This window comes from Gorilla gorilla, chromosome 10 (assembly GCF_029281585.2).
Source record: "Gorilla gorilla gorilla isolate KB3781 chromosome 10, NHGRI_mGorGor1-v2.1_pri, whole genome shotgun sequence".
Taxonomy (NCBI): Eukaryota; Metazoa; Chordata; class Mammalia; order Primates; family Hominidae; genus Gorilla; species Gorilla gorilla.
Window position 1 is genome coordinate 144,930,354 of NC_073234.2, and position 14,084 is coordinate 144,944,437.

At 42.0% G+C, this 14,084-nt stretch overlaps 1 protein-coding gene across 1 annotated transcript in view; it reads right to left on the minus strand.

Moving 5' to 3' along the window:
* The window catches only part of TMEM132D (transmembrane protein 132D), an 825,211-nt gene that overhangs the window by 382,118 nt on the left and 429,009 nt on the right, over positions 1-14,084 (minus strand). The window lies entirely within an intron of this gene.

The window sequence follows — 14,084 nt, forward strand, 5'->3', positions numbered from 1 at the left end:
AGGATCAATAATGTCAGAGAGGAAGTCAAGGCGGGGGTTTCTTATTCAGACTTTTCCTTGTGAGAACATCCCATAAGGGGCTGTAACTGGCTTTAAGAAGTCTCCTATTTTTCTTCCAGTTGGGGGATAAAGGAGCTGTCAGATGGTTAAGCTAAGGCATCCAAGACACAATGATACTTTACAGGCAAGTGAACAATATTTTTAACAACATGCAAAACCAAATGGCCCTCGAGTTCGTGTGTAAGTCAAGCTTAAGAAGCCTTGCATTTGCATTTCAAAACAGTAAGAGGTCTCTCTTCAGAAATCACCTCTTTAGCTGTTGCAGGAGCCAAGGACAGCGGGGTCTACAAAAGAACTGATTCCACCATAAGAGGATTGACTTTCTGTCCGTGTCTCTGCCTCTCTCCAGTTTGTCATCACTTAGCTCTGAGCCATCCATAAGTGTCATTACAATCCAAGATGGCAAGCAGTCAGTCTGTTTTCCTTGATGAACTCCATGGCTGTATATCCTGGTAGTGACCTCCCTTCTCTAGTTAAGGACAACCAAATATAAGTGGAAGAAACCCAACTAATTAACAGTCAACCCGAAGAAAGCTTAAAAAGGGTCCATGAGAAAATCAACACTCATGGTTCAGCCCCGTCTCTCAGGACCACATGTGGTACATCTGCAGCAGACAGATGCATGTGACCAAAAGCTCAGAGTGTTCACCAATGAATAATTCTGTTGCTGATTGTGGAGGGGAAACTGCATGTATCCAATAAGCATGCTCTTAGGTTCCAGCATTATGAAAGTGTATTCAAAGACAGGCTATAAAGCCATGGGACTAAGACACTCAGAGCATTGAGACAAGAACAATGCCTTAAAGTAGTAGGAATGAGCAGAGCTCTGGAGGTAGACATCCTGGATCCAGACCCCAGCTCCATCATGTACAGGCTTTGCATCCTTGGACAAGGTACTTAACCTTTCTGAGTCTCTATTTCATCAACTTTAATTAAGGATAATCATAGCATTTATCTTATATCGTGGTTTTGAACCAAATGAGATGATGTATGTAGGATGATAGAGTTACTCTTTTAAAGAACACAGATTTGAGGGGGAAGCACATGTATATAATGTGATTATAATGCAATTTGATGACAAAACATAAATAGTAGTAAAAACATGAAAGAGAATGAAAATAGCTTTGGGAGAGGGAGCTGGGGAAGGCTTCTAAGGAGGGCACCATTTCACTGGGTATTGTATTATTACCAGGAATTCTCCAAGGACAGAAAGGGAAGGAGGGGACTGTAGACAGGAGTTACAGTGTGTGCAAAGGCACGGTGGCTCAGGAGCACATTATGTGTCTTGGAAGAAGCTCAATGTACAGCTGGAGCTTAGAAAGCATAAAAGAGCATGTCTGGAGATGCTGCTTGTAAAATGGGTTTAGACCATATTAGAAGAGACTATGTCTAATAAAAAGGAAGTTAAACTGTGTCCTCTGGGGAGCCAGAGAGTTTTAATACAGGGTTACACACTCACTCCATTTTTTAATTAAAGGACAACCCTACTCTCTATGTGAATAGACTCAAGAGGAGAGACAGTGGAGGCAGGGGGATGATTTAAGTGGCTATTGCAATAATCCAGGCAAGATACAATGGCAGGAGGTGAATAGTTTCAGGACATGTTAGCAGACAGAACCATGTGACTGGGTGGATGGGTAGGTAGGATATTGGAGAAGTTAAAACAAAACCTTTGAAGTAAAATAAAAAATTCTGTTTTAGACTTTGGTTTTGCCACTTGTTAATCGTGTGTGTATATATTACTCTCCCCACTAATGCCATTTCTGAATGTCTAAACTAGAGATAACTTTAGTGGTCCTTTCTCAGGATCACCAATAAGAGAGTATATGAGCACAGTGCCAGGTACATGGACATCATTCGGCAAACGTTACCTGCTGTTAACCACCAATTTTATCACTGTTGTCATTATTATTATAATCCAGTGACCATGGCTGAGGAGACAGAACAGATGGAAGTTGAGTCTCTAGTTCTCCCACTCCTGGTGAAGCTGTCTCCCAGGATGCTATGGCTTGACATTGACCAACCCAAATATCTTCACTTCTTTCTTACCGCTGGCTTCCCAGTGTCTGCCAGATTCTTCCAGGGGCAAATGGAGCTGTCTCTCCATGTGGCTCTCATGATGCAGGTAGAATAAAAACTGTTCTTTGTTCACAAAATTGACAATCTGAGTTTGTCCCAGAAAAGGGAAGTGGCCAAATCACCAAGCCATAGGTAACCATGTCTTCTTCATCTGCTCTCTTTTACCCATAAACGGCAGATGGAACTGTTTGTTTCTCTATTGATTCCTCATCCACCCAATGGTCATCCCAGTCCACTCTTGTTTTCTCTCCTCTACGGGCTGCATCTCTTGGGTTCCTGGTTTTGTGTTTCTGGTTGGTTTCAGCCAGAGGAAAATACTAGCAGGATATTAACAGGTAAAAGAAAAGAGAGTAGGGAGCATTGTATTAGACTTTTCTCATAGTGCTATAAAGAACTACCTGAGACTGGGCAGTTTATAAGTCAGGAAACAACAGGTGCTGGAGAGGATGTGGAGAAATAGGAACACTTTTACACTGTTGGTGGGACTGTAAACTAGTTCAACCATTGTGGAAGCCAGTGTGGCGATTCCTCAGGGACCTAGAACTAGAAATACCATTTGACCCAGCCATCCCATTACTGGCTATATACCCAAAGGACTATAAATCATGCTGCTATAAAGACACATGCACACGTATGTTTATTGCGGCACTATTCACAATAGCAAAGACTTGGAACCAACCCAAATGTCCAACAATGATAGACTGGATTAAGAAAATGTGGCACATATACACCATGGAATACTATGCAGCCATAAAAAATGATGAGTTTATGTCCTTTGTAGGGACATGGATGAAGCTGGAAACCATCATTCTCAGCAAACTATTGCAAGGACAAAAAACCGAACACCGCATGTTCTCACTCATAGGTAGGAATTGAACAATGAGGACACATGGACACAGGAAGGGGAACATCACACACCGGGGCCTGTTGTGGGGTAGGGGGGAGCAGGGAGGGATGGCATTAGGAGATATACCTAATGCTAAATGACGAGTTAATGGGTGCAGCACACCAACACGGCACATGTATACATATGTAACAAACCTGCATGTTGTGCACATGTACCCTAAAACTTAAAGTATAATAATAATAATAATAATAATAATAATAAAGAAAAAAGGTTTAATTGACTCACAGTTCCACAGGCCGTATGTGAAGCATGGCTGGGAGGCCCCAGGAAACTTACAATCATGTCGGAAGGGCAAAGAAAAAGGAAGCATGTCTTACCATGGCAGAGGAGGAGAGAGAAAGAGAGTGAAGAGGGAGGTGCCACACACTTTCAAACAACCAGATCTCATGAGAACTCACTCACTATCATGAGAACAGCAAGGCGGAAGTCTGATCCCATAATTCAATCACCTCTCAGCAGGTCTCCACTCCAACACTGGGGATTACAATTTGACATGAGATTGGGGCGGGGACATGGATCCAAACCATATCAGGCATGGATTCCCCACTTCCTCCCTGGTGCATCGCCTGATCTTGGACAGTAGCTGTGCTTCTCCATGGTTAGAGAAACACCTACCCACGGGCACTTCCTCCAGGCCTCCAGCTCTGATGAGCCTCTGATAATATCGTACTCTCCCCTGTCCTTTCAGACACAAAGGAGACAGCTCCTCTAGTCTCTGGTGCCTCAGCATCCCCTCTCAGGTCTTACATGGTGCCCACATCTCTGTAAATGGTCCCTCCACTAAATTTTCCTCTATTCCCTAGCTGAGTGTCTCTTCTCTTCTCTGCTGAGTTCTTGACTGCAACAACAATAAAAGCAGCAAAAGTCTCAGCTGGGCTCACTAATCTTTGGGTGTAAGTCCTCCCTCTCCACTGCAAAGGATATAAAAAATTTAAAATAAACAATAAAAAATGGTGTTGGCCTTTCACAAGCTAGCATTTGCCTATATCAGAGTGGACAGAGGTTTTTTTTTTTGTCTTTTAGATAGAGTTTAAGTTTACTGATAATGATACCATAAGACACAAGCTAAATTTGTTAAGATTTGCTGCCTTTTCTAAGAAAAGACCTTCTCAAATGGTTTAATTAGATGTGTCTGGTCTGATAAGGATAATTACACAGTGAGACTGTGGGCATCACACAGAGAGAGAAATAGATCTGTAAAAACTGCTAATGAAACTTGGACCTAAGAGGATTTGAACTCACAACCTTACAGCTAGGAATTAAATAGTCCAGGAAATTGGCAGTGTGCTAAACAATGGAATTCAGACAGGGCCCCTAGCAGGTGCTAAATTATTTCCCTGAGCAGGCTCATATTCGGCCGATGCGCCGAAGACAGGGAAGGAACACACACGTAAATCAGCTCTCGATTTCTGACACGGTTTCACCCAGTTGAAGTGGAGAGAGATGACACTCAGCTCACGGGGTGGTATCCAAGACCCATTGAATCTTGGATGTCAGAGCTGGAAGGCATCTCAAAAACCTCAGTCTCCACTCTCTCCATTATACAGAAAAAGAAAAGGCATTTTTCTCAATTACCAAGAAAAATCCTAAGGCTAGCTTTTGCTGAACTAGATTTGGAACATCACATGCTTCCAGAATAAGCACATCAGGGCTCTGTGCTCAGCGGGTTGTAACGGCACCAGAAACACTTGTTCCCTCCTCCCTGAAGGTCTCTGTGACTTTCCCTTCACCTTGGCTCATGGTGAGACCCTGCTTGACTAATGTTCCAGGACGGCTCAGCACTGCACCTGGAAATGAGGGCAGGGTGAGGCCTGGTAATCACTGGACTTTCATGAGAGGAGCCTGTCTGCAGTGAAAATATCAAGAAAGCATTTGTTTTGTGCAGTCTTCAGGTTTAGAAAATCTTTCCTCTTCTGCGATGATTTCTTTGGACACACTTAACAATGAGTCATGCAAAATCAGTCACTGATCTCTCCAATGTTTATGGAGCTCAGAGAACTTCCCAGGAGTTGTTCTAGGTACTGATGCTATGCAGGTAATGAGACAGACAGAGCCTTTCTCTCCTGAAGCTTCCATTCCAGTGAGCAAGACAGACCATAATAAGATGAGTTCCATTTCAGATGGGAATACTTATTTTGAACAATGAGAAAAGTGGGCCAAGAGGAATTCTGGAGAAGTGGTCAGGAGCAAGGCTCTGTGTTCAAGTTAGTGTTTCTGAATTTTAATGGATATAAATATTTGGAATTCAGAAAAGAAAAGGAAATTCCCGGGAATTCTCAAGGATTCATGAAATCATGGGTTATTCGTAAAACATTTTTAATGTTTTTCATATTTTTTACTCACTTTTATGCATGTATAACAGATCGGAAATATTCAATTAAGTTGCGTTTACAAATATCTGTAGCCTATAGTGAACAGGCAAACACTGTAAAACACCAGCACGCATTCAAACACAGTAAAACATCAGTTTCTAGAAAATGTCCGATTAGGATTTCATATTAAGATTAGCAGTAATGCATAGAAGCATAGAACTGGGTGTCAAAATTGCCAATTTAGGGACTTACTTGCTTCCAAGGTGTGTTATTTTTGATACATCCTTCCTGGAATGTGTATAAAGTATACTATGACTGCAAGTGTATTAGCTTTTCTTTTATCAGCAACAATGACTCACTGTTGGCAGCAGACAGAGCCACCAGCAGACATCATAGTACGGCCACAACTACAAGCAAGACTGACCCATGAAATCATACGGGTTCTACTTCTACGTGCTCCTGTCCCAGTGACCCCAAATGTTAACTTTGATGCTCGATGCCCTTCTCTGTGTTCCCTGTGCTTCTGTATTCACGTGATGTCTGTGGATTCTTCTGATCTAGACACATCTCTGTGGATAGTTAAGGTTTCATTCACACTTGAGAACTGCCACACATCTCCTCAATTTCTCCACTGATTATTTCCAGGATTGGAGATTTGAAAAAGCGGATAAGGTCCTTGAGAAATGTCAGGAAGGGATTCCTGCATAGGAACATGAACTCAGGCTGCCTGGGTCTGAGTAGCAGCTGTGACATCTATTAGAACACACCCGCTTTGTGATGATGGGCTTGTTACCTACCTCTGTGTGACTGTTCTCTCATCCATGAGATGGCATCATAATTAGCACATGTGGCATGAGACTGCAGTAGATTAAATTCTCTAATGTATATAAATGAGTTCTAACTGCGTTGGGCATCCAGTTAGCGCTCAAAAAAATGTTAGCTCCTATTAAAAAGTTTGCATTCGGGAGAGCCAAATACCACATGATGATGGCCAGGGATGGATCTCTGAAGACAGAGTGCTATATATGACATGTTTCTCATGTGTTTCTATGTGTGTGTGTGATTAGTCCTTATGCAATTCAGTTAGTTAATGGCTTAAGGGGATCATCAAGAACTTTTTTTTTCCCACTGGGGCACTGATGGGCACCTTCATTTACAGATGACTGTGGATTTAAAGGCAATCCAGACTGCCAGAGACACAGAAGCCAAAGTGCATCTGGGAAGCAAATGTGTGATGGCACATCACTGGATTTCAAGTGTGGATTATGTGGGTTATGCTGATACTGGCAGCCAGAGGTGGACTTTAGTGACCCTTGACATGGGTATAGGTTCCCAGTATGGGTTAGAATTATGGCGGAGCTGGAAGTTTTAATGCTACTCTGCTGATAAGGGTTGAGGGTAGCGGGGGCCACAGTCAACATGAACTATAAAGAGTAGAGGTGCAGAAGGAATGAGCTGGGTGGAGGAGGGGAAGAATAGAAAAATCCACCGCAGAGGCTTGCAGCTCAAGAGATCTTACCCAGGGTGAAAGGCTCAGTCCAGGAAGATGACAAGAGCCAGGAGAAGGACCCAGAAAGGGGACTCTGGGAACCAAGCCCAGGTATACAATTGTACCTGAGAATCTCAGGGGATGCAGATGGCAAAGAACAGGAGTAGAAATGTGGACTGAGAAACCAGACGGAAAGGCTCTGCTAGCCCAGCCGCCTAAGAGGGGAGAGGAAGGGTTTAGTTTGCAGAAAGATGAAGATGGACTGGTATGAAAAACTAAAGAAGACAAAGAGAGCCCAGGAAAACAAGACGGATTATTTTTCCTTGTATAACATGAATAGACTGATCTAGGATCTCATCATTGTTTTGACTTATTCATCTTCTTACAGGTCTCCACATCAAACTGGAAGACTAGAGAAGCTGAACATATGAGTGAGCTCAGCTAAGAGACCAAGGAAAGAGGAGAAAAGAGGAACCAAGTGATAGGTGATTGAAAGATATGAGTAGGCGGGAAGTTAGGTAGAGAGGTGGGTGGGTGGGTGGGTGGATGGATGGATGGACGGACGGGCGGACTGATGGATGGATGGGATAGCTAATTAGTAGATAGATAATCAGCAGGTACATAGATAGAGAAATAGCCACATGGGTACACACATGCATGAATACTGTTACCAAATACGGATAAGTTCAGGAAGACTAAGAAAGAACAAGGAGACATTCTAGGACTTCCACAAAGGTTATCTCCTTTGATGACTGAAAATCTTAGGGGGTAGGTATTATTATCTCATGTTACAGATTTTAAAAATTGGGCAAAGAGATTTAAATAACTCACTCAAGGCCACAGAGCCAACAGGCTGTGAGCTGTGATTTGAGTAAGTTCTAAATAATAGAAAAACCCAGGCTTTTCTACTATAAGAAAAGTCCTTAGACAGGAATGGTGGGAGAGAAGGGGAGAAATAAACAAACTGAGGCAGAGTGAATCTTTGGGGTAAGATTATTAAAGGCGCTTCTTGTTCTGAAGTTATTGATGAAAGGGAGTGTCAGGGATGTGGAATAAACACACACTTAGGAAGCACACTTCATTGGAAGAGACGCTCAGGGAAACACAGAGACAGGGAGACAGACTGAGTCAGAGACAGGAACACAGAAAGAGACGCTCAAAGGTATCCTGAAGAAAGGAGTATGGCTTGATTTTCACCTTAGACTCAGTAAGGAGTTTTAGAAATTAAAATAGTATTACAGACAAAAAAATTGTTACAATCTGAGTTCTAATTTTCACATTTGTAAGATAAAAATTCTACAGTGCTTAGGACAGGATTTTACCACTGCTCCTACAAGGACATTATTATCAAAGCTATGTAGTTAACAAACACTATTCACACTACCACTTTGACAGCCCTCTGACTATTGTGGGGGGAGAAGTATAACATACCCAATTAATTTCACAATGGCACTAAATATTCCTCTTTGTTATACAGAAATTGCTTGCACAAACAAGGCTCTGGCAATTAAATTTTGGCTACCCTTGGGATATGGTAGTAAATAATTATTTTGTCTAATTAATAATTTCAAATTGATTACAAACGGGACTTTGAGAATGGGAGGTTGAGGCAATAGAGAATTAACCCATTGGATTCCAAGCCTTCCACGTAATAAGACTTGTCTTCCATAAGCAGGCCAGTCTCGTGTCTCCCACTGCTTGTATGAGAAGGGCAAAGAGAGAGTGTAGGTTCTTTTGCCTGAGACTCACTGAACCCAGCCTGGGAGTTTTCGGAGCCCACAATAAACTCCAGAGATTTCAAACTGACCCTAACATTCGAAAGTCTTAAAGAATCTGATCCAAGGGACACACACAGGAAAACTGAATCTAGACAGCATCACTTGTTTCCAAGACAGTCTATCAGATTGTTCTGGAGAAGAGCGCTGAACCTACACAGTGCTGTCCAGAATCAAACTCTGCTTTTCTCTCTTATGAGCTTCTGAATAAGTGTATCTACTTAGAAGATGAGGGAACTGTGTGAAGTTGCACAACATCTTGGAGCCTCATTTCCTTATTTTATTTTATTTATTTATTTTTTTTGAGCATTCATGAGTGCCGTTTTATTTTGGGTCTCCAGAAATACTGACAGATGTAGTAATAATCATTATCTTTCAACTTCACATTCACAGGTAAGCCTATCTCAGCTTTCCGTATGGCAAAAAACATAAGCAACCCAAAATGGCCTATGTCCTGGGATCCCTGTCCTTTTTATTTATTTATTTATTTATTATTATTATTATTATTATTATTATTATTATACTTTAAGTTTTAGGGTACATGTCACAATGTGCCGGTTAGTTACATATGTATACATGTGCCATGCTGGTGTTCTGCACCCATTAAGTCGTCATTTAGCATTAGGTATATCTCCTAATGTTATCCCTCCCCACTCCCCCGACCCCACGACAGGCCCCAGAGTGTGATGTTCCCCTTCCTGTGTCCATGTGTTCTCATTGTTCAATTCCCATCTATGAGTGAGAACATGCGCTGTTTGGTTTTTTGTCCTTGCGACAGTTTACTGAGAATGATGATTTCCAATTTCATCCATGTCCCTACAAAGGACATGAACTCATCATTTTTTATGGCTGCATAGTATTCTATGGTGTATATGTGCCACATTTTCTTAATCCGGTCTATCATTGTTGGACATTTGGGTTGGTTCCAAGTCTTTGCTATTGTGAATAGTGCCGCAATAAACATACGTGTGCATATGTCCTTATAGCAGCATGATTTATAGTCCTTTGGGTATATACCCAGTAATGGGATGGCTGGGTCAAACGGTATTTCTAGTTCTAGATCCTTGAGGAATCGCCACACTGACTTCCACAATGGTTGAACTAGTTTACGGTCCCACCAACAGTGTAAAAGTGTTCCTGTTTCTCCACATCCTCTCCAGCACCTGTTGTTTCCTGACTTTTTAATGATTGATATTCTCACTGGTGTGAGATGGTATCTCATTGTGGTTTTGATTTGCATTTCTCTGATGGCCAGTGATGATGAGCATTTTTTCATGTGTCTTTTGGCTGCATAAATGTTTTCTTTTGAGAAGTGTCTGTTCATATCCTTCGCCCACTTTTTGATGGGGTTGTTTGTTTTTTTCTTGTAAATTTGTTTAAGTTCATTGTAGATTCTGGATATTAGCCCTTTGTCAGATGAGTAGGTTGCGAAAATTTTCTCCCATTTTGTAGGTTGCCTGTTCACTCTGATGGTAGTTTGTTTTGCTGTGCAGAAGCTCTTGAGTTTTATTAGATCCCATTTGTCAATTTTGGCTTTTTTTGCCATTGCTTTTGGTGTTTTAGACATGAAGTCCTTGCCCATGCCTATGTCCTGAATAGTAATGCCTAGGTTTTCTTCTAGGTTTTTTATGGTTTTAGGTTTAACATTTAAATCTTTAATCCATCTTGAATTAATTTTTGTATAAGGTGTAAGGAAGGGATCCAGTTTCAGCTTTCTACATATGGCTAGCCAGTTTTCCCAGCACCATTTATTAAATAGGGAATCCTTTCCTCATTGCTTGTTTTTCTCAGGTTTGTCAAAGATCAGATAGTTGTAGATATGCGGCATTATTTCTGAGGGCTCTGCTCTGTTCCATTGATCTATATCTCTGTTTTGGTACCAGTACCATGCTGTTTTGGTTACTGTAGCCTTGTAGTATAGTTTGAAGTCAGGTAGCATGATGCCTCCAGCTTTGTTCTTTTGGCTTAGGATTGACTTGGTGATGAGGGCTCTTTTTTGGTTGCATATGAACTTTAAAGTAGTTTTTTTCCAATTCTGTGAAGAAAGTCATTGGTAGCTTGATGGGGATGGCATTGAATCTATAAATTACCTTGGGCAGTATGGGCATTTTCACGATATTGATTCTTCCTACCCATGAGCATGGAATGTTCTTCCATTTGTTTGCATCCTCTTTTATTTCATTGAGCAGTGAGTTGTAGTTCTCCTTGAAGAGGTCCTTCACATCCCTTGTAAGTTGGATTCCTAAGTATTTTATTCTCTTTGAAGCAATAAAATTCAACAACCCTTCATGCTAAAAACTCTCAATAAATTAAGTATTGATGGGACGTATCTCAAAATAATAAGAGCTATCTATGACAAACCCACAGCCAATATCATACTGAATGGACAAAAACTGGAAGCATTCCCTTTGAAAACTGGCACAAGACAGGGATGCCCTCTCTCACCACTCCTATTCAACACAGTGTTGGAAGTTCTGGCCAGGGCAATTAGGCAGGAGAAGGAAATAAAGGGTATTCAGTTAGGAAAAGAGGAAGTCAAATTGTCCCTGTTTGCAGATGACATGATTGTATATCAGAAAACCCCATTGTCTCAGTCTGATAAGCAACTTCAGCAAAATCTCAGGATACAAAATCAATGTACAAAAATCACAAGCATTCTTATACACCAATAACAGACAAACAGAGAGCCAACTCATGAATGAACTCCTTATTTTATTTTATGAGACAGTCTTGCTCTGTCACCCAGGCTGGAGTGCAGTGGCGCTATCTCAGCTCACTGTAACCTCTGCCTCCCAGGTTCAGGTGATTCTTGTGCCTCAGCCTCCCATGTAGCTGGGATCACAGGCACGTACCACCACACCCAGCTAATTTTTGTATTTTTAGTAGAGACGGGGTTTCACCACGTTGGCCAGGCTGGTCTCGAATTCCTGACCTCAAGTGATCCACCTGCCTCAGCCTCCCAAAGTGCTAGGATTACAGGCATGAGCCATTGCACCTGGCCCTCATTTCCTCATTTTAAAGTGGAGACATTCATAGTATCTACGGCACAGGATTAATGTAAAGGGTGTTTGACACAATGCAAGTAAATTGCGTGGCACATTCCCTAGCACATAACAAGCAAGAAGAAGTCATCACTATAGATTTATTACTGATAATGCTTTTGTTATTGTTATCATTATTTTCTGCAGATTCACTCCAAATAAATGACAAAGAAGAATGTTTCTGCTGTCTCATGCAGGTCACTAGAAAGTTGGTGTTACACGGAGAACTGGTATAACAGTGGCTGGCAGATTTTTCCTTTCTTTTTTTTTTTTTTTTTAGAGATGTGGTCTCACTCTGTCACACAGGCTGGAGTGCAGGGAGTGGCACGATCATGGCTCACTGCAGCCTTGAACTCCTGGGCTAAAGCAATCCTCCCCGCCCCCGTCCTAAGCCTCTCAAGTAGCTGGGGCCACAGGCACGCACTACTGTGCCTGGCAACTTTTCCTTTTTAAATAACAATTATTTTAGCTAAGCCTCAATTAATCATTGCTCCTCATAGCAACTGTTATGAATCCTCTATCACCTATAATAACACTTGCCAATAATGTTCACTCATTAGCTCATTCACTTAACACACACTTATTAGGTACATTCCCTGGAGAAGACACTGTTCGACAGGCACTTCAGGCTCCAAGAGGGAACAGCACACAGTCTTCTGACTAAGATGAATGACTTGCAGTTTCCCATTCACTCTGCTCATTGCTTACTTGTTCTCATGTATTATTTCCTTAGGCTTGAATGCTCTTTCCATCCTTCCCCTGTGGCTTGTTTCCGGAGCTCATCTTCATCCTTCAACACTCAGCTTCAACGTCACCATCTCCAGGAAGACTATGCAGATATATCCAGGTTTGCATGAACAGAGTAAGTTCTCCAAGGTGTCTATTGACCTACTCTGCACTGCTGTAATTATTTACATCTCCCCCTTTGGTTGGATGAATAGTCCTTAAAAGGCAGGAACAATCCCTCAGAGCTGAATCTGTGATCTGACACACGGTAGGTGCCTAATAAAAATATACGTCAAATGAATAACAGAATAAAATTTAAAATATGCATCTGTAATTAAAGTCCAACAGATAAAATAAGTACTGTTTTTGTAAGTACTTGGAAGAAACAGACACTAATGAAACTCTGGCTTAGACCAAAGAATAGTAATTTGTTGGATTATATGACTGGGAAATTCAAAGGGTGGGTCTGGATCCAAACATGGTTGAATCCAGGATTGAAACTTTATCATCAGGACATATTCTTGGCTCTGCTTTTCTCTATCTCAATTTCCAAGCAGACTCTCAAAGATGGTGAAAGGAAGCTGGGGGCTTAAGAGAAACCAGTTCCAGGTCCCCACTGGAAAGATGGGTGGCTTCCCTATAGCTCCAGCCAATGCCCTGGGATGGAATTTCATTGGCCATGCTTGAGTCACATGACCATCCCTGACCAATCACTGTGGCTAAGAGGTTGAGCATTCTGATTGGCTGGGGCTGGGTGACATCACTTGCACCTGCTACTGTGGTGGAACCCAGAGGAGATTAAAAGGGAGGAGGCTCCTCTGCACCCTCGGGTATCACAGGAATTTGGGATGATGACAGAGCAGACATGCCAAGGTCAAGGCATTTGAATTTGGCTTGAAAACCAGAAAGAATTTAGGCACGTGGGGACACTCTGTGTGGGAAGGCATGGCAGAATGACCTGTTCTGTGCTTGAACAGCTGTAATGGACTAAATGTTTGGAAATACAGGTTAGATCCAGGTCCCAAAGGGCCCTGATTGCTAGGCACCAGGATTCCAATTTGCTCAGAAGGCAATGGAAGGCCACTGAAGCTTTTCACTCGGAAGGAGGCAAGCCCAGGACCACGCTTTAGAGGGATTAATCAAGCAGCTGTGTGTAAAATACCCTGGGTAAATATCCGAAAAGCATTTCAATAGCCCAGGTAACAGATAACGAAGCTCTCAATGTGCTGAGAAGAGCACACACGTGACACTTGGATTCAGGAACAGCTGAAGACAGAATTGACACTCCTGAAATATATTTTTCTACCCAGGCCAGCAACTCCACTTCAGCCACTCTGCATCTGAGGCTGGCATTTAGTAGATAAAGCAAAGACATTTTCAAGGGCTATCATTACTGTGCATTACACAAAGCTGTGTCTGTGTGTGTGTGTGTGTGTGTGTGTGTTTTCTCCCCTGGCTTCTGACTCGGAGGAGTGGCTTTTTTCTTTCTGTTGCAGAGAGAAAAGGGGTGGTGAGCAAAGAAATGAGCTCCATCTCTATCTGTAGACTCTGACCCTGGCTGATTCCTTTGTGCACTGTGACAAATGGAGACACAGAAGATGGAAAACCACATTCCTAATTTCTTTCCCTGACAGACAACTATTAGCATTCTGTACTGCAAAGAAGACCTGAAAGACGTGGATGCAAATATCATCA